At 38.3% G+C, this 27,884-nt stretch overlaps 1 long non-coding RNA gene across 1 annotated transcript in view; it reads left to right on the forward strand.

The window, feature by feature from the left end:
- The first annotated feature begins 5,753 nt into the window (after window positions 1-5,753).
- Window positions 5,754-27,884, forward strand: part of LOC144194489 (uncharacterized) — a 66,992-nt gene continuing 44,861 nt past the window's right edge. The window contains exon 1 of the long non-coding RNA XR_013325901.1: window positions 5,754-5,868. This is a non-coding gene — a long non-coding RNA (uncharacterized LOC144194489). The remainder of the gene's footprint in view (window positions 5,869-27,884) is intronic.

Here is a 27,884-nt window from a genome sequence, read left to right on the forward strand (position 1 = left end):
TAGCAAAATGCTTAAAAGTTTTCTGCATGCTAGTATAAATAAATGCTTCTACATTCGAAGCTAGCCGGGTGGAAATAAAATAGTTTACCTTCAGACATTTTCACTCCACCATAAGCCCGAGTGTAGAAATCTAATTTCAGATTGCAATTGTCAGCAAGGGGTGCAAAATAGATCTTTTTCTGCCTTAATCTGATGGCACGTTCTGCTACATGCATGCCACAGTAATAAGAGGCAGCCATCCGGTCAGTAAGGCGGCAGCTGGTGTGGAAACTGACAAGAGCTGGAACCTACAGAGAGATCAAACGTACATGTGATGTGACTACAGTGACAAATCCACTGCATCTTATTCAGGCAACTCCAATGTGACCACAGACTGAAATGTGAAATTCACAGTGATGGCTGGATACACAGAGGAAGAGAAAGAGCTTTAGTGGTGTGTGTGTGTGATTCATGGCCATGTTTACTGCTTCCGAGTGGTGTCACCTTTCATCACAACACAGAATTTGTTAGATGCACTTGCAGGTGATACAACGTCCTTCTTTTTAATCAAAGCTGCTCCGCATTTACCTCTTTACACTTTTCCCCATTCAGTTTAAAAGAGGATGAATAAAGCCAACACGATGAAGTAAAAAGCCCAGTTTGGACACCTCTGGGTTAAACAGTTATCAGTCAAAACATGTTTACCGCATAAATGTTTCTTTGAATCCCAGTTCGGTAAATAATTTTATCACTTTAGTAGTCGGCATTTTGTCAATGGAGAATTTTCTTTTTGCAATATAAAATACATTGACTCTTAGAAAAGTGAAAATGTATTACATAATATTGAGTTACAGACATCAAAATATATAATCGTCTGAATAACAACATTCATATGGTTTACCAATTTTACATTTTTTTTTGTGACGACTGTTTTCTGCCAACTCTAATCCTTTTCAAAGGCTGGCATTGAGTGATCATGTACACTGTCATTGACGGCAATGGACGTCCAATCCAGGTTAGCGAGAGTCAAAATGGATTGGACGCATATCCCATTAATTTCAGACAGTGAGCCTACGGGGCGAAAAACGACAGTGTCCCCTAAAAAGTCAGGGTAAATGGGCTGTAAGTGCCAAATAAAAAAGCCTACTTTGAAAAACCTCTGTGACAAAATACTTGATGGACCTCATGCTTCTTTCTCACCACCCACAAACACTAGCCAGTATTTTGGGTCACTACACTGAAAGTAGAACATTTTAAAGCCGGGTTTTGCTTTGTGCTTCCTGCATGCATCCATCTGAAACCTAAAAGATCTCATAATTGTTGGTCAAGGTTCACTCTGCACTAACAGTGGAATAACTCATTGACCTTTACTCTATACAGTATGTATACAGACTTTACACTTTGTCTTGGTTGGTGAGTGTATTTCTTCAATGGCTTTACATCAGGGGTGTTCATTCATTTTAATTTTATTTTTTTGGAGACATGCATAACTGACTCCTAAATGAGCACTCTGCTGACAACAATTTGTGTGGAGCCAACAGACTCCAACGGAAAAAAACAAGCTGTGAAAGTTGCTCGTTAAGTGAGACATTGATCTTGGACACTTCAAGCTTGTGCCAGAATTCTATGGCCCAAATCGGTGCCCTTTGATGGTAACATGAGAGAAGCTCTCTCAGTTTATGTTAAAAATCAAACAGTACATGGTTTATTGATGTTTACAGTACTTGTTAATGGAAAAGACAAAACAAACTTAAAGTCCTTTCAAAAGATATGCCAAGTTAGGTCAACTTTTGAAGTTATCTCAAACCAGGTGACCTTGTACAACATTTTACATGAAGCTGAAGAAAGTGCCATCAAGTCAACTCTAGCAGCCTCTTCAAATATAAGGAAATAAAGACAAGAAAGTAGAACATATTCCAAAACTCCCAGCCCTGTAGGAAAGATTCACAGTCATGGCCTTCATGATGCATTATAAAATCCCTCCCCACCTGCTGTGGTTTGCCGGTCGATATTGTACCGGAGTGGGAATCCAATAAAAACCATGGAATACCAGAGTGATTTGCCATCTATCTTGTATATGGCAAAAGTCAGACTAGCTTGCCAGGCTTCTCAACATGAGTCGTCAACCCGACACCTGTTGTCATATAGGAACTTAAAGTAGGTATTAACTACTCACTGGGGCCTGTGGTTAATCTCAAAAGTTAAATTCATGACTTCGACTCAACACTTGGTCTTAATGCACAAATAATGCAAATCTTTCCTGGTAAAAGCATTTTATCTAGTGCCTGGATTACAATTTTGTATGGGTTAAAAATTAGGACCTTTTAGTTGAGTTTTGTCGTTCAGTACAGTGTATTTCTCGTATTTCCCTCCGTTAATTGGATTTTCCATAGTCAGCGAATCCTGTCATAGTCTACCTTTTGCAAGACGTTAACTGGGTTAGCATGGCCTTCAGTGGATGTTATAAAAAAATACAAATACTACTACCATTTTAGTAGTATTTTTGCCAGCTATAATAGCTAATCCAAACACCTTCACCTTGCATTTGCAACCAAGTGCACTTTTTCTATATTCCGTGACCTTCAAGGTGTTTTGTAAGAGAACTGACCTTTGCTTTAATGTATCTTGAGTTTGCATACCATACTTATGTATGAACACTGAATTAATAATGCATACATTCTTATTTTACATGCGGTCATCTTCACTGTCGCAGACTGTATTCGGCTTTGTTCGCCTTTGCGACACTTAAACAGAGCAAAAAGCCGTTCTGAATAGTTTACGTTTTGTCATTTTGTTTTCTTCTTGGTCGTATCTGATGGTTTGGTTTTCATTTCGATTCTCATCACTCATGATGCTTGGTCCAGCCACCTTTTTTCTTGTACACGTGTACTTGGTTCTCTCATTAGAGCACTTGTTGTTTAGCGTTTCAAATGTTTCCTTCGTTGTTGTGGTATATTTAATTCGGTGGTGACTGGTGTGGTTATTTCCTGATGTTTCTTGATCACTTTGACAGGGGAATTTATTATTCAATTGTTTTACTCCAAGAATCCGGCCAGTAAGGTCCCTACTTCTGTACCACATCCACAATTCATGGCAAATTTGCAACCCAAGATTAAAACCATAATTCTGTAATTTAACCCTTGTCTGAATTTGCAACACTATTCTAGATCATAACTTTTCTTTGAAAGCTACACATACACAGCCTTGAAACCAATTTCAGAGGATCATAAAGTTCCCAAACCCAAACACCAGGCTTGACGCTAACTCTAAAACCTCATAATGGTTCCATATACTATATTTTGTTGTTGGGTTGGAGATTTAAAGGCAAAAAAAGCCAGCCCTTCATTCCATTCCCACCATACAAGACCGCAACACAAATGGGAATGAATAATAAAACAAATTTGTGCAGCAACCTCAGAACAACTATATATTTAAAGAAATTATCTTTGAAAAAGGCCATCTGTCAATTCAAATCCTGTCAGTTCTCCCTTCATTTTTGCTCTTACCAAATGTCGTTCTTTTGCATGTTGTTGTTTTAAATGGTACCACAATTTATTTCTATTTTGGCCTCACTCTCAAAACCCAAAGGATGCTTTTTTTTTCGGGTAAACATTTAAGTTGTCTCAATTATAATCGACGCTGTGACTGTTTTCCCCGTTCGGGGAGAGGTAATCACAAAAAGTAATGCAAATTATGTTTACACGTCTTGGCTGAACTCTATTAATGCTTCATCAAAACACATTTTTATTTTTCGTTCTATGGGAAATTAATGACATTGCAAGTGTGGATGTGTCTTATTATGCAGTTATTTGATTAGACAAGATTAGGAAAATCCTTAATTAGTGCCGTGACCTTGCTACCCTTTGGGATGTACAGTAGCTCTGCAATAAAAGTAAAGTCTTGTCAGTTTGCATATGCCTAATTCATATTCTAAATTGAAATTCTGAACATGCAACCATTTTCTTTCTCTATATTCTGACTGAATCTGACCCAGGGGTGCCCTCACTGGCAGATGAGCCTTGTTACATTGTGGCATTGCTGGAAAATAGCAACACAATATCACCTAGATTAAGACTATCTGGAAGCAATTTATTTCCTGTAATGTATTTGCAGCATGGCAGAAAGAAACTTGGATCTGGTGATATTTCTGCTACAACATCTAATGAATTCAAATATAATAATAATCAATGAGGATTCAGGCTATTATCATCAAAACACAATTTTCTATCTACTACTGGAAAAAAATCAATTATTGCTAGATATGACTTTGCACTACAGCTGCATGATATTGTGATATGTATGCAACACGGGTATTCAATATCATAATGTTATTGCAAATTTTAATATGCTTCCAAATGAATTATGTATTTTTCGGGGAATATTTTAAATGGCGAAATGTACTACTGATATCCTGATTTTACTAAGCTTGTTGCATCCCATCACAAAGTGCACACTTTTTGTTACTAGTAAGTCAAACATTCCAACAAAAAAAGTCACTTAATTTGAAAAAAAATCTATAATAAAGCAATATTTTGATTTGCTCCTAGATTTGCCAGTTTTATGCAAAACGTAGAGACATACTGTTAAAAAATGATTGCCTGCCTCTGTTAAAAACATTTTGGACCCGACGTTAACCTCCATCCAAAGCATCTTTTGTGTGTAATATACGGTCAATCTTATGATTTGTTCAACTTCACCTTTGTAGCGGCAGGGCTTGTCTGACATTGTGATCAGTGGTAAAGGGCAGCCTGTGGTCACTAGTGTGTGTGTACTGTAATATTTTACTGTACTTATAAAATCCAAACTCGCGCCCACACAGAAGTAATAAACAGCCTGAGGCTCTTCGTCCATTTCAATTCCAACAGTTCATGACAAAGCTTTAGTTGGCCTTTCCCTGTTGCTTGAAGGCAAAAAAAATAAGTGCCCATTTTGCAGCGCAGTCACCTTTTGCATTCTGAAAAAAAATCATAGCAGAATGTGTATTAATTTCATTTATTCACTTGCGTATTTCACTGTCAGGTGCGTAGACCACGGAGTACAGTAAACAAGTCTATGAAGGGCCCTTAATGAGTTCTTTATGCTAACGTGATGTAAATCCATGTTTCTGTGGTGTCCAATTAAATCACATGCTGCATGTTTTAATTAATAATGTGAATGTGTTTAAAAGCGAGCCACCTTAATATATAATATAATATATGCAGTACAATGACCCCAAAGATAGATGTCAAATATACTAAGTACTGGTGCCATAGTGGGAACTAAAAGCCCCAAATCTATTTGGATCCATGTAACTTTTAGCTTGTCCATAGCGTTTAACTTAAGGGTGCTGTTTACCAATATTGTCATCCCTTTTGGTTCCGAGTCTCCCTTCAATCCATTTCACTTTTCGTCAATACGCCCACCCCAAATTAGCTCCCCCAATTCAATTTGCTCTAGTGCACCCCCGTCTGTTTGACAACACCAAACAGCTGACGGACACTCTTTCCAACTCTCTTCGGCACAAAGTGAGAAGAAATGTTGACTCAGCAGTAGCTATCTTCTCCGATAGATTTTATTTATTTTTCCAGCTACCTCCATATGGCAATCTGAAAACTGACTCCCCTTGAGTGAGAAGATTCAGTAGCATTTATTTTTGGAAGGCGTGGGGAGACGCCCCAATTGATGTTGGACAGATGAGACAACAGCACTCTCTATTGGCTGTAAACAAGATGTGCAACCGTTTAGAGATTAGGAATTCAGTTCTCAAGGTTTTTTTTTTTTTTTTTAGAAAAAGATCAGATCCTTGAATATGCCATACAATGGACCCATGACCACAAGAAGACGTGGACTAAAACTACCACGGACATGTTTTATGGGATTTATATCAAGCGGAGAGGAACTATTTTCACTGTGAGTAGTCTTTACATTTTTATACACATTATATTTCGATATTAATACATCTTTTATATGCTTAGAGATATCGTATTTAATGAATTCACACTTTGATATTTGTACTTGTATTTCTGTATAGGCACGAACATATGTCTTGTAGTAATGATGGGGGCTATCCTACTTCACGGTTTTTTGTCTATCGCGGCCTTGTCTGGTCTACATTAACCGCGGTATTTGAGGGATTACTGTTCAACTCGTTTACAACACAGGTCTGGTAGTGGTTTTAATCTAACTAGGTTTTTTTTTTATCACCCATAACACGTATATGTAGCAGCGATGCAGTTTTTACTCTACGTTTCAACATTTCAGACTATCAACGGGTGGAAATATCTAAAAAAAAAAACATGCCGAAAGTATGACATTTCTGGTTGAACCAGCCATAATTACATTTTAGGCAATTTCCAGAGCTCATCCAAAATTAAATTCATCCTTAAGATTTCAACCAACATCAAATTAAATGTATTTGACAGATGATTAATACTGAATTAAATATTTTTGTCTTTTCTGGCCAAATCAAAAATCAGAATTTTGAGCAAATCTGACTTATCTCACATCACGTTCCCATTTAGATTTTCAAAGCATTAGGTTTTGACAGCCTGTCCCCCCTCCTCCTGCCCACATGTTTAATTATTGCACTTGTACTTAAGTCCTGGGCTTTTAACTGTAAAAGGCCAGAGCGGAAACACTCCAACCTTTACACGCTATTGATTGTTTGCCATCCAATTCACTTCCAAGTGAATGGAAGGTGTTGTAAAGGAAAGGACGTAATGGAACAGGTTTTCCGCAGGTCAAGTGCGGTTGAACAGAAACAATCTTCTTTAGCGACATAATATACTTTGCTCGTTACAGGAATGGGATCAGTTTAGTGGGTCTTACACTATATTGAGGTCAACAAAAGAGGTGCAGTGGCCATGGAGTGATCACCGCTTTGACTGTGCGCTTCGCCATTGTGACTTTTAATAAGATTGCGGCCATATTTGACCACAAATATGCATCACAAATGATGTCCAAGTCCAGATACTTTATATATTTCATTGCTCTTTGGATTGAACAGGTGACTTGAAATGAAGGCTGAAAATATCAATTCTTTTAACACCGTAATGCTGGTTTTCAAGCAAAATGTAGTGAGATTTGACTAAATTTTGGCGATCTTAAAATGAAAAATAAGGTTAATAGGGTTAATTGGTTATAGCTTTTGAGATACTGCATCTGGCCAAAATGTTAGGGCGACACAAGGTAACCTGGTGTTTTCAGTGATTTTAGCGACGCCTGTGGTCCAAAACGGTAATGCTTTTCCTAGCGGAAGACTGCATTTCCCATGAGAACTTGTGCAAGTGTATTTAGATCCTTTTCTATCCTATTTAGAAGCTACGTTGCGATTTTTCAATTATCGCGGCGCTGTCTGGTCTACATTAACCGCAATATTCGAGGGATTACTGCACATTTAGTCTTATATTGGAAAGGTCATAATATAAATGAAATACTATGAATATGGGTTTCAGCACTTGGAAACTGAAAATAGCTGCAAAGTCATTTTCCATCCTTAGATGGCACTGCAGTACTGCTGAGTCAATTTCCTACTTTGGATGATGAATACGACCTACTATATTTTTACAACTTGGTTTCTGCATGCTGTGCATTTTAGAGTGAAAATTAATGTAATCTTTTTACTGCTCAATGCGGCACGTTATATATCTGCATTCATTCATCATTCACTGACATTTGCACAGCCTGTTAATGTATGCATGCATGCAGACAGATATGCATATTCACAAAACCAAACACTCATTTGCTGATCTCCCTTGGTGTCATCATAGGCTTTTTCTAATTGAATTGCGTGTCTGACATACTTAATGTCATGTAAACCTTTCACTAATGTGTGGGTACACTCATCTATTATTCCATAGGGGGGAATGGCAGTCTTTGCGATTGCAGTTTTTGTTTTTTGGCGGTTTGAGAATGTTATGACTATAAAAATGTCGAAAATTAAGATAATTACATTTCTATACTGGTGTTTGAGATGCTACATCTGCAAATATTCTGTAGTTATCTTTCAAAAATATCAGTGAGGGTCTTTTGGTTGCAGTTTCACAGTTCAACCACTTAGAGAAGCTGTACCGCCGCAGAAAGACTCAACCTGAAACAAACCTTTGTGTTGGGGTTCATTCAGTATTTTTGAAATTAATCCATTAATATAAAGGGGGAAATTGATTACAGATTCAAATTACTGTTCAAAAATGGTATCAAATGTAAATAAATCAAAAATAAATAACTAAAACTAACATAACTGAAAATATATATATACATACGCCGATGAGACTTATATTGCAAGTCTATTTCAGTTTTAGGTCATTATTTCTATAAGTTAAATCAAATATAATGAATTAAAACAGGAATAGACCAGAAAGACAAGTTTTGTCTATTGTGTTTAATGAATCGCACATTATTGATGGCGATAAATGTCAAGTTAATTCAAACTGGATTAAGGTTAGGGTTACCTAATATCCCCCCACTCACACACATACAAACACAAAGTAATTGTGTATTCCGTGACATCAGGCAGCCATATACCGTAGTTATTTGGAGGCCTCTTTAATTGCAGATGAATGGCGCAAGTATGCTCGCAATCTGCGTTGGCAAGCAAATACTTTAATGGCGCTTATATCAAACAGAAGCCTGTAAAAACATGACATTTACAACATAGCACTATAAAGCTGCGTAAGCCAATCAATAAGCCGACCCTCGTGCACATGCAAACAAGCGCAATTCACAATTCCATGTCAGGTTCACTGCATGAAGCCGAGCAGTGACTTACACGCTCAGGTGCTTGCTCAATTATTTTCCCCGTCAAAAGAAAAATCTAATAACAAAATGTTTACTCGGTGTGGCAAAATCTAAAAATATTCTGTTAAATTTCTGCTCTATTATAGTGACAAGATGTTGTTTGCCTCAGTACTGCATTACACAACTACTATACTGTACTGTAGTAGTAATATACAAAGGCATTGAGGCACTCTGGGCTATCAATCAATGCTGTGATTGGCAAACAGCAGCTCCTCTCATGCCATTAACTTTCTCTGCTGGTGATTGGATGAGCAAACACACTGCAGTGTGTGCCTAATGTGCTCAAGCACCATCATCAAATCACACACTTTAGCCGTCCCGGCTTTGGCTATCAGGTAGAACAACATTGTAAACTGACGCAGGCAGGCATCATTTTGTGCTCTAGGGTGATAAAACATGGGCCTCATTGCTCTGCACTCTGCTTGTCTGCATGTTTGTTGATGTTGTACGGGGCTGCTCACCAGAGCGCCACCTTTCTTTCTTCACCATCTAGCTCCCAGCTTCAAATCAACGTCTTGCAAAAGGTGATTTATTCTTGAAAATGGTAGACTATTTGTTTTGAAAATTGGAAGAGGACTGTTTTTTTTAAGGATTTCCGCCCCTATATCAGGGGTAGGGAACCTTTTTGATAGAAAGAGCCATAAACAATTCATATTTTTTAAATGTTAATCCTTGAGAGCTATGCTCCGAATTTAAAAGTCAACATACATGAAAATGTATGCCTTTTTTAGTCACTTCACCACTTTTAAAGTACAAAAAGTCTCTGAATTATTTTGAAAACGTTGTTACATTGTTGCTAATCAATGAGTATCAATAAGAAAATCCATGCAAAAGAGTGTAATGAAAAAAAATTGATTATAAGGCAATGGGGGTACCGTCAATGCCACAATACCAACGTAATGCTCCTATTCCTGCGCTTTCTCACTAGCCGTTTCCATAGTTTACCTCACAGGTTAGTGGAGAGCCATATGCACCTATCAAAAGAACCATATGTGTTTCCCGGGCCATAGGTTCCCTACCCCTGCCCTAGATATGAAACTACAAGGAAGTTCATGAAATTATGACTATTTGCTGCTACAAGGGGTTTCTATTATATCAACAAGTACGTTTGTGGTACAGCGCACGACAGGCTGCAGTCTGTAAAACGTGTATTATGCATATTAGTGAAGGTAATATCGTTTAAATTGCATGTTTTTGCTGTTGGCATGAAACGAAAAATTTCCACTTACTGTCCATATGCAAAAAAATAAAATAAAAAAATTAGACCACCTAAAACTGTTAAAGATAATGATAGATATCCAATCGGGTTTAAAGGAAAATCCATTGAATGACTTCAACACTATTATACCTCCAATCAGATTGAAGTGGGAGGCAAGTGCCTGCCCAATGACACCCAATGGGAGTAATACAAAATCAGATTCATAACAAATGTCTGGCAATCAATATAGATCAAATATTGTATCCACGATACAACATCTTAGTATTGATACTTCAATATAATTCAATACTCTTGGCAACCATAGTTTCCTCAAAGACAATAATCCCCTTGACATTTTCTCAATCTGCTATTTTGCCCACTACCCTTTTTATTTCATTGTCTCGATACTGCCTAAGACACAATAAAAATAATGTATATACTAAGACTTGAAACCCCTATAAAGCCTGTCTTCTCTGCAACCAGGTTTCAGATCACTAATAACTAACTAGCAAACTATTACATGATTTTGCAACATGCAATTGTTTTACAGTAATATTGAACGCATTTTACTTTAAATCGATTGGCATACGCTATCTGGAAGTTGAAATATGCCATTAAACATTGATGAGATGTGTCTCATGTATGCATTATTGAAGTAGGATGCATGGAGTGCACATAGAAGCTGTACAAAAAAAAAAATGAAGGACGCCAAGAAAACTTTCTTTTCAAAGCTTCCATTAAAGCCTACGAATAAAGCGGTCAAAATTCCTCAGAAAAACAGTAGAGATACAACTGCCATTGTAAAAAAAAAAAAAAAAAAACGAGGGGGCGGGGTATAAAAAAAATAAATAAATGGATTTTAAAAAGAAGAAAATGCCTCCTGGTGTAAACGCAGCAATTTGCCTCTCAGCTGGTCGAGGTAGCGTCGACAATGGCTAAACAGCTCTGAGGCACAAAAACAATCAATACAGATTCTCTGCTCCATCCCGAGCCCACCTGCTCTCTGCTCACAGCTCCGCACGGGGGGACCACCCCCCATAACTACCAACCTCCTCCCCCCCATCACGTATCTCGCTTCCATCACTAGAAAACTGGCGTACTGTACATCCAGTTTGCCGTCATGTGACTCTCACACAGATTAATCTCTTGACTTGATGAAAACAGACATTAAACATAACTCCTATAGGCTCATTTTTATGTAATATATATACAGTTAAGTACTGTTTATTCGGTTGTGGTCTTCATTAGAGTTTATGGAGTATAATAGTTCATATAATTTTGTCATTGTGATTTTTGTATGCTGTGGTTTACGGCACAAATAGGAGGAGAGAACAAGAAGTTTAAAACTTTTGTCCAACATTTTTTGATCCCATCTGTTTTCTTATTGTCTCCTAAAATATGCTATGTGAGTTACTTAGTTTACTATTTTCCAGCAGCTTTTATTTTTTTGTATTTTTTAAAGGTAAATCTGTCACCACTGTGTTGATCTACATTGTTCATTGGCAAGATATTCCTTTATTTTTTTATGTCGTTGTCATTTTGTGAGTGCAAACATCGGAGAAGAACTCCACAAATTTGCCAAAGCAACATTTTATTTTCGACGCAAGGAAGTCCAAATTGGATCAATCAAATGGATAATTTAGATGACATCTACTGTAAATTTCAGACTATTGAATGGATTTTTTTACCTACTTTAAACTGTGTGGTTTGTATATATGGATTGTTACAGTCTAATGAGCTGCATGTCTTTTGGTGTATAGATCCCATAGTATACTGTGGGACTATTTCAAAAAAATATTTCCTGTTTCTTATTCTTATTAAGAATGTTACATTCTCTTGCACATTTGTCAAAGTGTGGCCCGGGGGCCAAATCTGGCCTGCCGCATCATTTTGTGTGGCCCGGCAAAGTAAATCATGAGTGCTGACTTTCTGTTTTAGGATCAAATTAAAATGAAGAGTATAGATATAAATTAAATTTCCTGATTTTCCCAATTTTAAATCGATAATTACTATTTTTTAGTCCATATTTTCTTTGTTTTTAGTTCAAATATAATTTTGTAAAATCTAAAAATCCATTAAAAAAAGCTAAAATTAACATTGTTTTAGATCTATGAAAAACTGAATATTCAGGGATTTTAATCCAGTTCTTTTAATCCATTCATTAAAAAAAATCTAAATATTATATATAAAATGGTGTGGCCCACATGAATTCGAGTTGACGTTAAAGCGGCCCACGAACCAACCCGAGTCTGACACCCTTGCTTTAATATAGTCATCAAATTAGACGAGATGATATCCTGAAATATTTTCTTATTTTTCTGGACACTTTTTCTGTGTTGTCGATGTGATATTAGTTGGTCCTGTTATAGAATTGCACTAAATCATGAATACTGGTTTTGTTAAGGCAGAATTTCTCATCCCCTCTCCCTAATCAGATTGCCTCAAGCAATTCTTATATTTTTATTTTTTAAATCTGTTTTAAAGATGAACCTCGGACTCTTTGGACATGTACTACGCTTTAGCCCATTCCCTCTGATGCTCCTCTTTGACTCGGGTCTCTTTCATATTTGGCCGCTGTTGATGCATATGTCAGGAGTATGGGTGCAGGTTGAACTGATTACATCAAACTCCAGAGTGGTGAAAGAGCACAAAGGTGTCAGTCCGGGCTCTGTGATGGGAGATCAGTAGAACAGTAATGCAATGGTAGTGAGTTATTAAATGAATAAAGAGGGGGGAGCTGCCGAAGAGTATTGATTTTCCGCGGCTCCCCGAGGCTCCGGGGGCTTTCAAGGCAGGGGGAAGGACACACACATTCAAACACACTCTCATACAGGCATTGGTACACATGTGTGGAGGCATATACAAGCAAGAGAAAGGTTCAGAAGTGAAAGGATAATGGCCTCACCAGTTGCAGTCTCACTTAAAACACATTTTGGGCTCTCAAGGTTTCCCGCCGGGGATGCACCACGCCGGACAAAAAGACTCATTCGGAACTGGTGAGGTTTTGTTCCCTCGATTCACTCGACATTTCGCGAGAGAGACGATGGCCGACCCGGTCGGTGCCAGCTGTCTTCACCACCTGGGTCTCCACGTATAAAATGGAATATATGGACGGAAATCATAAAAAGATGAAGTGTTTTCAATGTGTTTAACAAAAAAAAAAGCCCCCTGGTGACGATGAATGGGATTGGTGTGGTTGAGACCAAATGCTTCCCTTCTTCAGACAAATTCTCAGTGCTGTTTTGTAAACGGGCCTGAGAAATCTGCATTATTGCATTGTTATCTACATTATACAAATCAATTGACGGCTTTCTGTGCTCAAAATTGCTCGGAATTCTGGAAATCCTGTTTATTGCTGAAGAATTGGCAGAGGAAAAACATCTTACATTGGACTATATGATCTTTTCTAGAGTTCTGATTTAACCCTTTGGCTGGCAGTGAGCACTCAGTGCCAATCCTCCCTGGCAAAGTGGATTAGACATCTAGCGCAGTCAATAATACTGAAGCATTAGCATCCAAAGTTTGTCCAATTACAAAACTATCATAGTCGATGGCAATTGGTGAATCTGTCAAAACTCCCAGACAAAATGTATTGTACGTCTGGTGTTGTCAATGGTAATCGAACATTAACATTTACAGCTAACTTTTCCTGGTTTATATCAATGGGAGGTCCACCATTGTCAATGGCTGCCAGTGAGAAAAAAATGAAGGCCAATAGCATGTGTTTTTGTATTTATTCATTTTGATTTAATTAATGCAACATCATGCTTTTTCAACATGAGGTCTCCTCGCTGTTTTTATTGATGTATTGTCAGGACAACAATGTGTTTGTAGATGATGTTGAAATATCTAGACATTGTGAAAAGTATTGACTCGAATCTGTATTCCACCATATTGTTTGACCATTCTTCTTTTTACTTTATATTTCCCCCGTACGGCTTTTTTGATGAATGTGTAGGGCCTTTTTTCGCAGTTGCAAATTTGAGCATACCCACCTCCATCTTGACTTAGGGAGTCAATCAGGGACCATAAGGGGAGTGTCCATGTCCATCTGTTAGCCGGATGTGACATGAGCCTACACTAAAGGAAAAAAAAGACCCCTGAGTCTTATGTTCTGACCATTCTGTGATGAGGGTGGAGTGAATGGCATTTATGATTTCTGTCCCTTGAAAATTCCAGTTGAGAATTAATCATAACTTCGGAATAATTTTACTTTAGTTGGCCATTTCATTTGACATCCAGATGCTCCTTGAGTAGTGGCGCAAGTTAAAATTATTCTACTTTTCGGTTTGTTCCCTAAAAAATGTTCAACTCTACTTCACTTTCCAAAGCGTCCCTTTTTTCATTCGGGGGTTTTTGGGTCTGACAAATGCAAATCAAGACAGAGTGGTGGAAGCTTGCTCAAATAGCGATGACAGAGAGACAAATAGAAGGGACACACGAAAACATCCCAACTGGCCTCGTATGCTCGCACTGTTCAGACAGCAGGGGTTGGGGTGGGGGGACAAAAATCAATAGTGTACTTGCACATACAGATGATTTTTTTTTCCCTGGAGGTGTGTGATTGGCTGAAGGATTCCACATTTAAGCATTCAGAAGGATAAGCTATCAAACCTTGAATGATGGACAACTTTGTGACTTTCTTTATGCATCTTTATGATGTTTGGGCTAGAAAAGATGTCCATTCTTTATATTTTAATCAGAGAATATATCTTTTTATCAAAGAATATATCTTTATTTTGGAAAATCCCTTTTTTTTTCCATGAGTTGTTAGAAATATTTGCCTTAGTTCGCTACCTATGTGTTTATGATAGAAAACCTACATATGGTTGGGGTAAGAAGTGTCGGTACATTTTAATTGTGTGGATGGTTTAGAAAAAATAGGCTTTTCCACTTTAAAAAGACTATTGGGGATACTTTTGACAAAAAAGAAACACCACAGATCAACTTCTATTGGTTTTCTATAGATTAAAGAGAAAATATTGACTGATTTTCTGTATTTTCTTGGCGTATTGAGCTGTTTATGTTCAGAGACTGTTTTAAAAGTAGTAAGTAACCACTATGGGGGGAAAAAACCCAAAAGATAGGCAACCCAAGTTAAAAAAAAATGTAGATTGTTTGTGCAACCAACAAGGTCAAATACTAGTGCTTTATTCCTTTAACATTAGAGTTGTCTACGTCAAAGTTAGCAAGAGTAGTAGAAACTTTTAATGAAGTATCAGTTCAGTTTGCGTTCCGAGTCTTCTGGCCAAAACACCGAGCTATTGTTTTTCCACAAGTACTTTATCCTCAGATAAGCAAAGTTCTACTGGACTTCCTCTCCTCCTTCCATCAGAAGCATGCAAGGGGATCTTCCCCACTGACCACATCGCAAGTGTCTGTTTGCTTTGCTGTTCAGACAGTAATAACCAACAACGGCACAAGTGTGTATCCACAGGTGCCGTATATCGAACAACACGGTGGGGAATTAATGCAGTTAGTGTGGGCTGTCTCCCACCGTGTGTTGCGTGTAGTATAACACAACAGGCCGGCTAATGCGGTGCAGGGCAATCCTGGCCTCTCGCCTGTATTATCACTGGATCCTTTAATGTAGACTTAACAACATTTGTTGAGTATTTTTAAACGGAATGAAATTGCAGAGGCGCCAACTCAGTCTGCCTCAGTGTGGCACGGGATACAGTTCCCGCCACCCGGGCCGTCCCCCTCAGGCTCGGAGAGGCTGCCGGAATTTAAACTCCTCCTAATGACGATGGGGAGCGAGCTGCTCTTTCACTATAGGGTTACATGGCAGTGTTTTGACATCCTGATGGGATAAATCTGACTGCAGATTCCTCTATGGCACACTGATACTTGGAAGTTGGATCTGATCTTTGGTGACCATTTGGTTGCATTTCAAAAGAAAATTGCCCGTTGAGATTCAATGGCAATAATGTGGTTAGCATATCTGCTTCACAGTCTTGACGAATCTCAGTTTTTGCCATCGTGTTGGTGAGGGTGGAGATCGGGATTCATCCAAGATTCCTAAAATCTGCATCTTCTGTTTGGAACAGAAATCAGCAGAATTGTAATATGTTTGCCGGCGTTTCCATTTTTCCTGAGCTGACATCTAATAATAATAATAATCGGACATTGGTTGTCATCACCAACGACAAAAGCCTAATTGTCATCATACCCAGAAACTGTGTATGACGAAATTGCTAGTGTTTCTCCATAAAGTGCGTTTTCTCGGCAAAAGACCCAAATAGGTGATAATTTCGGACTCGTAATTTGGAATTCTGCCGTTATGGATACATCGCATAACCCCCGAGCGGATCACTTACCTCTCTAAGACTCATTGCCTTTCCCTTACTTTCAGTCTGCTAGTAGGAGGCATATCACCGCCTAACGTCTTTTCATATTACCTCACCCTGAAATTATTACACAGAAGGGATTGTGTGTTGTGCTACCGCAAGTTTAGAGTCCTGATGGATGTGGGAAATAATCTGTTCTTAAGCCTTTTTGTCCGTACTTTGTGGGACGTATAGTGTCTGCCAGAGGGCAGCAGCTGGAACAGATTGTGACCAGGGTGGTATGGGTCCCCCATGATGTTGGGCAGAGAGCATTCGACGATCTTCTGGGCAGATATTGTTCACACATCTGTGTGAGCATATCTCATTTCTCAAGATGACCCATTCGACCTAACAAGTGTGATCTATCATGATTCTAATGAAATGGCATAATTAATGTTGGCCACAATCAAAGACCGCTATAAAAAGTGCAGTTTTGCTCTCAGTGGAGTCAAGCGGGTCAGAAAACCAGTCCCTATCTGGTATCACTAATTGTCATACAGTGCTACGTCTTTTGTTTGCTCTCTGGCACGTGGTTTGGCCTTCGTAAATGTCCTGAAGGTGAGCTTGCATGAATGTCATGTGGTGTCGCGCGGACTGTATACCTTTCGATGTTGCGTGACGAGTGGCTGGCTCTTGAGCGTCGAGGTCAAAGGGTGTGCTTTGACATACTGACGAGAGAGAATCCCCCGGAACGAGTGGAACTCCTTGATGTTTGTCCTGTCGATTGCTTTGCTCAGGGGAAGGATCAGTCTCGAATGGCGCTACTTCGTTTCCGATGGGCTCCTCTTTGTCTGCCTGCCACTAAGTGAGCCTGTGTGCTTGCTTGTTTTTGTAAGGTTGCTGCTGTCTAGAATGCGGTAGTAGCTGATAGTTAAATGGCGGGAAAGGTATTCCTCCAAATTAAGAGAAAAAAAACAGAGAAGCTTGGATTGAGTAGATGAGGTTGGCCCGAGTTTAGTATATTTGTTTTCCATGAATATCCATCTTATGGTAGGTGTCCCAGTGAAGTCTTGGTCTGTTTCTTTGTGACATTATAACGTTCTAAGTGGGATAAAGAAAGGATAAATACATGTTTTAGACAGGTGCTGGTTAAACTATTTGTGTTGGATCGGTTGAAACAGAAAACAGGACTTACAAGACCGGTTTGGGGATCTCTCCTCTATAGGGTTTAAATCAGGAGATTGATTTGTTCATGATTGTTCTGGTGTAGTGATAGGTTCATTAATAATTACCCTTTGTAATTATCAATAACTGCAGGCAGACATCTTATTCAATTATTGACATTTAATTAAATAGATTGGATCACAGATAAGTAACCTTAAGGGAGGCGATCTTCCGAAGTATCCCTCCCGAACAGTATTTTGCGTACAGCTTTAAGGCATTAAAACAAAAACAATCACGCCTTCATTTGACCTAACAATCATATAACAATTACATAAAGAAGCCCAAAGTGCGTCACGAGTGTTATGGACGTGGCAGAAACAACATTCTTGTTATTGGCCAAATGACGCTGGCCTCGTTACAAAAGGGACCACCGAATCTCGAAGACTCAGATTGGGTGAATCGTTTGTATAAACATCCTGGAACAGGCAGTCCAGGTTAAAGATGACTTGGCGGTTATTGGTGAATAGAGAATTGGAGAATAATAAGAGAATGATTTCACAAAGAAATGACTTAATACAACTATATTTATAATAGTAATACAGAATAAACCCAACATGTAGTTAAGTTAATATTGCTTCGGATGAGAGAATAGTTTCCCTGAGCTCACGTTTTTCAATGGTCTCCAACTCACACAAATCATTTGCACAAGGATGATTCAATGTCAGTCCTATTCTAAACCAAGAAACCTCTATAGTCAGAATCCTCCCCTGTGGAGCTCCGACTTTGAGTCCATGTTGAAAAAGGAGTTGGAGATCACGGTTGAGGATTATGAAATGTCCACAAAATGAAATGTGCAATGCAAATCTTCAAAAGTCGTCTTGTGTGTTGTTGTGCCGTGGGAGGCATCTCATGCCTGAGTGTGGCCACGCAGATGTAATCCATTAAACAAGCCCTCCATCCCGGGATTTGGTTAGCCCATCAGAAGATGGCTCTTCACTCTAAGAGTGAGCTAAGGTGTAGGTCAAGCACTTAGTAATAAGCTTGAATGTGCTGCAGTGACTTGATACCAGAGTTACCTGGAGAGTGACACAGCTGTGCAACTGCAGGCGGGTGGCAATTGTGTACATATGCAAATTGCAAAATATAAGGCATCAATTTTAGAGCTCTTCCAGGCTTTTTAGTGAGTTTTAGGTCTGCCTTGTCCCCAGAGAAGTAAAATAAACATGTTTAAGACTGCCTCACTTTTGGCCGCAATACCAATGGACTATTTTCATAGGCCACATGAAATGGGCACTAATTGAGGAACAGTGTGGGTGGGTTTGTGTGAAGATGCCTAATTTTCATTGGATACCTTTGCTTTCTAATTAAAAGAGCTGTCAAATGTCAAAAAAATATATTTCATAGTGGGTAAACCGAATTTTCTGTTTTTTACCCTTTTTCCTTTTGGCATTTACAAGTGACGTGATCAAAAATACAGGTCAATATTATCTCATCTTCTAATACTTATTAGGTTGTTTCCTTTGTTCAATAGTTGATCCTTGCAAAAACATGAACATCATGTTGCCTTTCAAAATTGAGCTTCACGGTGTGTTAAAATGGCGAAATAAAGATACGGTTTAATTCAAATTGCTGGGAGTAGTTTTGATACAAAATGTGTATTTAGTGGTTTGGTTAAAAACTGACATGGTAAAATATGGAAGATTTGTTGTTTTTAACAGCTCTGAACCCGTAGAAAACCCACGCAAGCCTGGAGAGAACACAAAAACAGTAGAACTGTAATCACTCCCCCACTGGGCTACCCACATTCATTTTTCGATGTAGATTTAAAAAATGTAAATACAAATAAAATCATATTTGTTGATACATACAGCCATTATCATTGAGGCATCTTGCATAGGACATTTGTACATTACATGCAAACTTTGGAAAGGAGATGAAAACAGTTTCGATCATTACAAGAATAAAGGATAATGAGTGGCATATTTTCTTGTTTTCTTCCATGGACTGCTTTTTACAGACTGAATGATCTCACATGAACATAGCCAATGATATGGTCCTTGATCGATTTTTCTTTTTTTTCACTTACAGCCTGCTTTCCTTTTGATAAGGCACTAAGTAATTCTTGTTTTGACGAGCGGTTATTAAGACTTTCATGTCTGACTAGAACCTCCGAGTATTGTGTTTTTCAAAGATCTTCGTAAGTAACAATCAAAGCAAACATCAAATGGAGTTTCCAGCCAGGGAAATAATTGTGATGAATATCTGTGTTTGCTCACTTAATTTGTAAGTTGGCTCACAAGTAATTGAACAGGCTCCGCTCGTTTTTCTAATTAAATCAAGGAGAAAAATTGGTTAAGTGAAACAAAACGCATAAATGGTACAGTAATAAATACTTTGGGTACTGCATATTGACTTTACAGACATGCGTCTAAATGATACAGTAATAAATACTTTGGGTACTGCATATTGACTTTACAGACATGCGTCTGTAAAACCCATGAAATATTTTTGTTGAGTGTCCAATTTATTCGTCAAATGATTTTACCTATTTTTATTGTTGTCAGAATCCTATTTATTACCTTCTTGGTATAAAATTCACTCATACAATTAAATAAATAAATAAACTTACACTTTTAATAAAAGTAAAGGTCAAACATTACTATTTTATTAGTGTTTTAAAAGGAGAATACAAAAAAATATTCTTAACATGCATCTCATTTGTCATTCTCCCCCAAGCAATAATCTGCCTTGCAAATTATTGAATATTTATTCCACCTCATTTTAAATGTGTGAATGATTTTTACGTAATTATGGTTAATATGTTCATTCCCATGATTAATATATGAGACTAGTTGCTCTGACAGTGATAAAGCTTAAAGCAAGAGTTGTAAAATAATTTGTAGGTGTTTTTTTTACATATATGTTCAAGTTCAAGGAAAGTAATTTCTTTTTCTGGTTCCTTGAAGGTTTGAATGTGCTCTGGTGCAATATTAGAATTGTCAATGTGCCACAATAAACTCTTGAAATGAAAAGTTACATTGGAATTTTGCTAAAGAAACATTTCTTGGAAGTTTTCTTTTATAGTTACTTCATAAAAACACTGTTGGCTCATCTACTGAAAAAAAAAAGAAAGGCTTAGCTGTCCTTTAGAAATAGGGAGTTTCATTGAAATTTAATAGAAAACTTCTTCAAAAGGGATACAATGTCAAAATCAGTAAATATAATTTTCCAGATGAAACTGCGGTTGACTTTTTCACATTCACTTTCTCTAATTGACAAATGTAATTCAGTAGTAATGAAGTGCTGCTTGCACATGTGAAAATGTGTGACCTGGTTTGGGGGTGAATTGAATTATCTATATGTGCTGTGTGATTGATGATCAATCCAGGGTAGATGCTGGGATAGGAACCAATGCTTCTTCAACATTAAGTAACATTATTGTGTCAAAAATGGGGCTATTCAAATAAAACCTGCTCCTTGCATTCAATATATTCGAGTCAAAATGACCAGACGAAATGAGAAAACGGCACGCTAATGACACTGACTGTAATTTCCCCCCTTAGCGTAGCAAAGCTTAGCGTAGGGCCGGGGGCCTGGTTGTCATGGCAATGCAGTATGTCTCCAGAATTGCCTGTATTGATCCGCAAAGGCGTCAGCGCCTGAGCAGGAGTGAGAAGAAAAATGTGTGTATATTTTGGAGGTGGGCGGGGGGGGTGCAGGGAGGTTAAAGGTAGATCACGGACAGGTGAAGACAAACAAATGCATTTCTGCCCAATTTCGGTCATTTTTGCAAAGTGATACTTATTATTATGAAAATAATTGCATGCTGTTTTGTGCCCAATTAGCCTTGAGATTCAAATTGTCACGATAATTCTCTTTAAATCATATAATAACATTTTTCTATGCACAAAGACTAAATTATATACCATGGAAATAAAAAATAAAAAAAACATACATAAGTTGTTTCTTTGACTCTTCGACAATGGACTATTTATTAAGGTTTTCATAACTTCGCACATTTATGAAAATTAATTTAAATTATTGCACATTGTTCTGCCTATTCAATACTTACGGTAGTTTTGATTGGTGTCAGTAAAAATACACACTTTTCTTATATACTGTATAGGGCCAATAACAATTTTCAAAATATACAAGAAAAGAAATAGTTGACGTTGATGTTAGATGGTATTTCATTTATTTATTTATTAATTTTAAAAGCTAATGCCATTCAAGTTGTCGGCTGGAGGGATAAAGAGAGTTTGGAGTAGATGCGCGAGATGAATTCCTCGCACGCCGTTTGAAAACTGTAATCCTGGCCGAAAGGTCAAAAGTCTCAGCAGGTTTTTTCTTTTTTTTTATCGTTCCCTTCTTTGTGCTGCCATTTTAAGCTCCCCGACATGCTTTGTACCATGTTCAAAGAGCAACATGAGGGGTCTGTGAGGGGATTAATCGGAATGGAGACGGCAGAGGAAGGTTGACGGTTGCACGTGCATGAACTGGCGTGCATGTGCATGTCATACTTTTAAAGTAACAGTATGCAGACGATTATTATCTTGGTAGAGGCAACACGTTTTTGTCATAGAATTGTCGGTTGACAGTTTTCCTTGCTATTGTTGTTTTGCTACGATTTTAGTTGTTTTCGATACTGTTTCCGATACTCGACTCTTTTTTAGCGGCTGATACTAATCATCCCTGTGCTGTTCAGTAAGTTTATTGCTAGTAGTCCAATCCACATAAAATGGGCTAGATCAGGGGTGGGCAAACTTTTTGGCCTGGGGGCCACATTGACTTTAAAAATTTGACAGATGGGCCTGGTCAGCACAAGATACGATACATGTAAAAAAGTGCATCCGTTAACAGTACATATGAAACATAAACAGAAAAAACGGACTAAAGTATTAACTCATCACTCATCATTAAAATAAAAAGTATATAGTACAAAGTAAAGTAAAAAGGAATGTACTAAGAAATATTATCATTTTAAAAAAGATAGAGGGACTGTAAAATACAAAAAAACAAATAGGAGTGGACAGAGCTACTGTCACTGGCTTGCGTGTAATGGCGCCATCTTGGGAAAAAAAAACAGTATGTGGCCCGCGGGCCGTAGTTTGCTGGGCTAGACCTCACTTGAAGTGGATTTGCCGTCAACAAGGTTGAAATAGTGTTCTTTCTCTGGCCAACTGCAAGAAAAATGTTAAGCCATTTTGACAATGTTGATCAAAACTAAGAAGAATTGCATTCACATTATTTTATAGTAAATGTCATCAGATAAAGCCACTCGGTCATGACTACCCGCATGTTTTAGCTGTCTGGTTGCTCGCGGCCTGGTTAATGTGTGGTCAATAGGACAGAGGTCCCTGCTGCTGTCATCATAAAGACTATTTAGATGAATCAAGCGCACATTAGGCACAGCTATGGATAAATGTCTTATTGGCGAGATCCCAGTCGGTCGGCGTGGCCATGAAAAACGGTGTAGTTCCACACAAAGCACACACGGTAGGTTGCACAACACCGCTTTTAGCCTTGAGGTCCACTGAACGGGGGGGTTTAAGAGCCTCAATCACTCTTGGAAGTGAAAAAAAAGAAGCAAAAAAACAACACAACTAATCTTCAGTACCTCTACAACACAACAACACCTCTCCCACACTCTCCTGCCCTCATTCCTTCTCCACATTCACTGCAGGAGTCAATTGGTGGGAGTGAGAGCCCACACAGTCCACACAGTATGGCACGTTTGTTTGTCTCTGCGGCGCGCCCGTGATTTGCGCCAAGAGACGCCGTCAGGGCCCGGGCCGAAGCTCTGCGGCCGTGTGTTAGAGCTCAAGGTCTGCACGCCGCGCTCCCGAAAGCTCAACTGTGCCTGAATGAGCTGCTAACCTTGGCATTGAAATCAATAGCAGCCAAACTCTTTGAAGAATCACATGTGGACCTGGCCTCTGCTCTGTGCTCTGTGATCGCTCCGTATGCGTACTTGTGTGTTTGTGTATGTGTTTGTGTCAGGACATCAACAATTGCTGCTAGTTTAGACTCCAGGGAGCTCCATATTGCAATTTTAACAGTTTTCTGATCTATGTTGAGGTTAGGATGAGGACATTTCAACTTGTAGCCAAATATTTTGCTTCCAGATACTTTTTAAGGTAATTGTTAGTTACCATCCATGCACTTTATAGAAGACTAATATTAAAGAGTGGACAAATTGTACCTAGCAACTTAATGGTTGTCAGTCAAATATAGGACACATACAAAGTACACTGTCTAGTATGTGCCTGTAATGTACAGTGCAAGAATAAGGACAATATTGATTTATCATAGCATAATCAGTTCCATTTGGTATAGATCAGATTCAAACCATTTAGTACAGTAGATGGTACCATGGTAAACCAGATAAATCAAACTTTTCCCTCAAGTACCAGACTCCACTCCTAGAGAGTATTTGTTGATAAAGTATAAAATAGATACACATTGAGGGAAAAAAAACTAACATGTATAAATATCAATCATAAAACAATCAAGTTTAAAGAAAGATTTTGAAAAAAACAATTAAAATGCTTGACATTTGAAAATATTTGTCTAAAAATGTGGTTGTATTTTTGTACAAACAAATAGAATACCAGACTCAAACCCAGTAGAACATGCCATTACCTAATACAGAATAAATTATATACAAAAGAACAGGCATACTTGTCAGGAATGTTACGAAACGTGTCCAAATTGTCACAGTAAATAAAACGGCAAAACTTCCACCGTCCAATGTATTGTTCCGATTGTAGCCACCCGTCATTTTTCTTTGTCTCTTTCTTTTTGCTCTCGTCTCTCATTCTTTTCCGCTCCCTGCTGTCCTCATTATTTATCTTTAGTCTATTCCATTACCAAGCCTCCCTGTGTTCCCATGCCTTCCTGCCTTCTCCTATTGATTTTCATTTATAGGTTTTCATCCCTTTCATTCCCATTTCTCCTCGCCTCATCTCCGAGAGAGAAATAGTCACGTGCGTTTTTCGCGCTGTTCTTTTGTCCGAGCGTCGCGAGGCCGCATTGTGACAAAGAGGGCAGTTCGGCAGGTGAAGAGGTCTGTTGGCTAACGTCGTGCTATTCACGAGGCAGAAAGGTCACCTTAGCGCCCCTGTAGGTACAGGTGAAAGAGAGCTGGAGAGCATCCAGAAAGCTTTCAAGGGAACATTCGGTACTAGCAGATGGAGAGATTTATTGGGGCTCCATATTTACTTGGAGATCAAACTAAAGTGTGGTCTTTAAACTTTTGGTTTGGACTTCTGGTCTCTTGAGAGCCAATGGAAGAGATATGTGTATTTGTCTGTGATTCTGAAGCTTTTTAAGTGGTAAAGAAATGCACCAGATAATAGGAAGAATCATTTGCATGGTCTTAATTGCTAAAAAATTCATGTATCGTTAGCTAGTTTGGGTGGTATGACCCAAAAATATGTATATTTTTTGTTGTTGTCTGATCCTGATTGCTTTCTCTAGTTCTTTTTAAACTTGGATCTAATGTTTGGTTTTTGACAGTTTTATGTAATGTTGCCTATTTGTTCTTTATTAATGTTAAGCGTGTCGGTGATCTAACATTAGGTATTGTATGTATTTTGTATTTTAATTAACAATATTTGCATTTTTATGATGAAAGATGCCCAAATGTGTCTTTTTTATCCTCCTGGTGTGAATTTAAGGGCATATTTACAGCAGGGAATGTCTATATAGTTTGTTTTCTTTGGTCTGGACTAAAATACAGTAGACTTTTTTGGGGGGGGTTTAGTGCAATTCCTTGTCACATTGCAATCCTCGATCCACGCATGTGAAAACATTGTTCAATAATTGGACAGAACGGTCTATGTAGGATAAAATAAATCACAGATTTGTGATGCTAACCAAAGAATATCTTTCATAAGGCTTATGGCTATGGAAACCTCTTACATGCTAAATAGTGTTTATTTCAGAAAAAGTTTGTACTACTATGCGGTCAAACCACACCACAGTTTGCTTGGATGTGAAACTAAGACCACTTTGGGGTCTCGGACCAGCTATTTATTCCTCGCTGCAGTTAACAACTTTTTTGGGTTTAGTCTAGACCAAATACTGCAGTTGTGAATTCACCATAGATGAGTTCAACTCTAGTAGACATCTGATCCATCTGAAGTGCTGACTTCAACTTGATCGGACATTTATTGCCGTCAACGGGAGCCAAAGTGCGGTTGAAATGTTTGTCAGTAAACAAAAAGCATCAACTAGGTGGATAAGGCGAGTGAGTGTTTTTAAACCTGTTAAACCCCCTCAACTGCACTATATGTAAGTTCTTTGATAAAAGCTGGTAAACTACCTAAATTGCAAGGTTTTAGCCGCTCAGCTGCCTCGCGCGTCCACTGAGCCGAGCAGCGAAGCGTGAGGCTGTCAACCATGTCAAAGCGCCTTTCTCTCAGCTTTTTCTCCTTCTCGCCGCTATCATCATCATCACAGCAGCCCTTTCAGATGCCAAACTTTGTCCCTTTATCTCCCCCCCGATTGTCTCGCCCTCCTCGCATCGCTGAAATTACCCTTTCATTTTGTTGTGCCATAAAATTACAGACTGGCCAAGATTGGACGCCTGCTTCTGACACGGGAGGGAGTTGCGGGAGGACAATCAATTGTTTTTTTTTTCCAGTTGTGCTTGTGTATGTGGTCAATGTAGCATTTTTCACGTGTGTTGTTACGTTTTAGAGCGATCACTGAGGATAATAATGGGGCTATTGGTAATGCCAGGCTGTGGGGGCAAAGAACACGTTTTTTTTTATTTATTTTTTTACTGAACACGGCAAATTTGTCCAATCAGTAAAGAGGAAAATGGTAAAGTGCTGCTGGAGGTGAGTGTCCCAATAGGGGAAGTTGATCCCATCAAACCAGAATCTCGAAAATCCAAGCTGTACAGTATAGGTAAACAATTACCCCAGTAAAGTCACAAAATACTAAAATTACAGGCCAAAATTGAAAGCAAATATTTGGTGTTGAGCCAGAAGGAATAATATTTTTTCACAGAATTCAACAACATACATATTAAAGTTTGACTGCAAGCAAGGGTTCGGACGTTTGGTCACCGGACGTTTGACCGCCGGATGTTTTGGTCGCCGGTCAAATGGTGACAGTTTATTGTTCAAACCAGATCTCAAAAGGATATTCATGAGAGAGAGTTTAATATCTAAATATCTATGTTTTCAACAGTACTTAGATATTAAACTCTCTCTCTTAGATATTAAACTCTCTCTCATGAATATAATTTTGAGAGTTGGTTTCAACAGTAAACTATCTATCACCATTTGACCGGCAACCAAAAGACCGGCGACCAAACGTCCGGTCACGGCGGCAAGTATCTATATCGTTGAGACACTAAAATGCCAATGCTGTGCAATGATTACTTTTCGCAATCTAGTATCCAAACGCTGTTTGCTGGTAGTTTTATTGCAAAACCAAAAAAAATAATTATTGGTGCTATGTACTATGAACCGACACAAAGTATGCAACGTATATCTAAAATTGTACGTTGAGCTATTTCTTTATTGTATTTGGATGCCACCGAGGTTTTCCCTGGCGTCTTGGTGGCGGTGCTTTAAGCGGAGACGGCGTCTATCATTATCTGAGGTATGACAGACAGCCTTTTCCTCTGATAAGCCTGTTCTGTCAATTAATAACCAGCATCAATATTAGTATGTTTGATGAAGGTGCGGAAGAGTACGAGGAAAATGTCGCCGTTTCGTTATCTGCTTTCATAGTTGACTTTGGGAGATACTGATATATGCATACTTCCTTGTTGGAAAGTCAAAACAAACAGTGGGAATGCCAACCATCTTGTTGGGTTAGCGACATGAAGTCATTCTGGGCGAGTTTGAGCTGTATTTTATTTTTCAATTTGAAAAAGCGCATATTTTCATGCTATAAAACTTTAATACATTAGCATTTTATCATTTGTAATGGGTAAGGATAAGTGAACTACTGTGAATCTTTAAATAAAATGCATTTGAGTAAAACAACAATTAGATTCCTACTCAGAATTTAAATACAATTTGTAAAATTATTTTGAAGAAATAAAGGAAATCATTATGCATAGTGATTTACTTATAACTACAATACATAATCATACATATTTACCTAAATCATGTATGTACACCACCAAAATGTGAGTAAAATTGTGTTTTTGGTCCAAAATATTTGTATTTCCAGAAACAGGATGAAAAAACTGAATGTTCCAGTGATGTAAGCAAAAAAAATTAACAAGTATTTAGTGAAAATGGGATAAGACGACAAAGCAATAGTACAAGAAGAGGGATTGTGGGTAAGACTAGGGTGAGTCCAATCATGTCTCTCATTTCATCCTTCCACTGTGAATTTAAATGAGTTCATCACTCGCAGACGTCCAATCCATTTGAAGTGGGGTGGTAGCAGCGAGTGAACGAACATTCACTGTTAATGTCAAATGATTTATTGGCATGAAGTTGTGTTACTCATATTGGACTGATATTGTA

This window comes from Stigmatopora nigra, chromosome 3 (assembly GCF_051989575.1).
Source record: "Stigmatopora nigra isolate UIUO_SnigA chromosome 3, RoL_Snig_1.1, whole genome shotgun sequence".
In the NCBI taxonomy this organism is placed as follows: Eukaryota; Metazoa; Chordata; class Actinopteri; order Syngnathiformes; family Syngnathidae; genus Stigmatopora; species Stigmatopora nigra.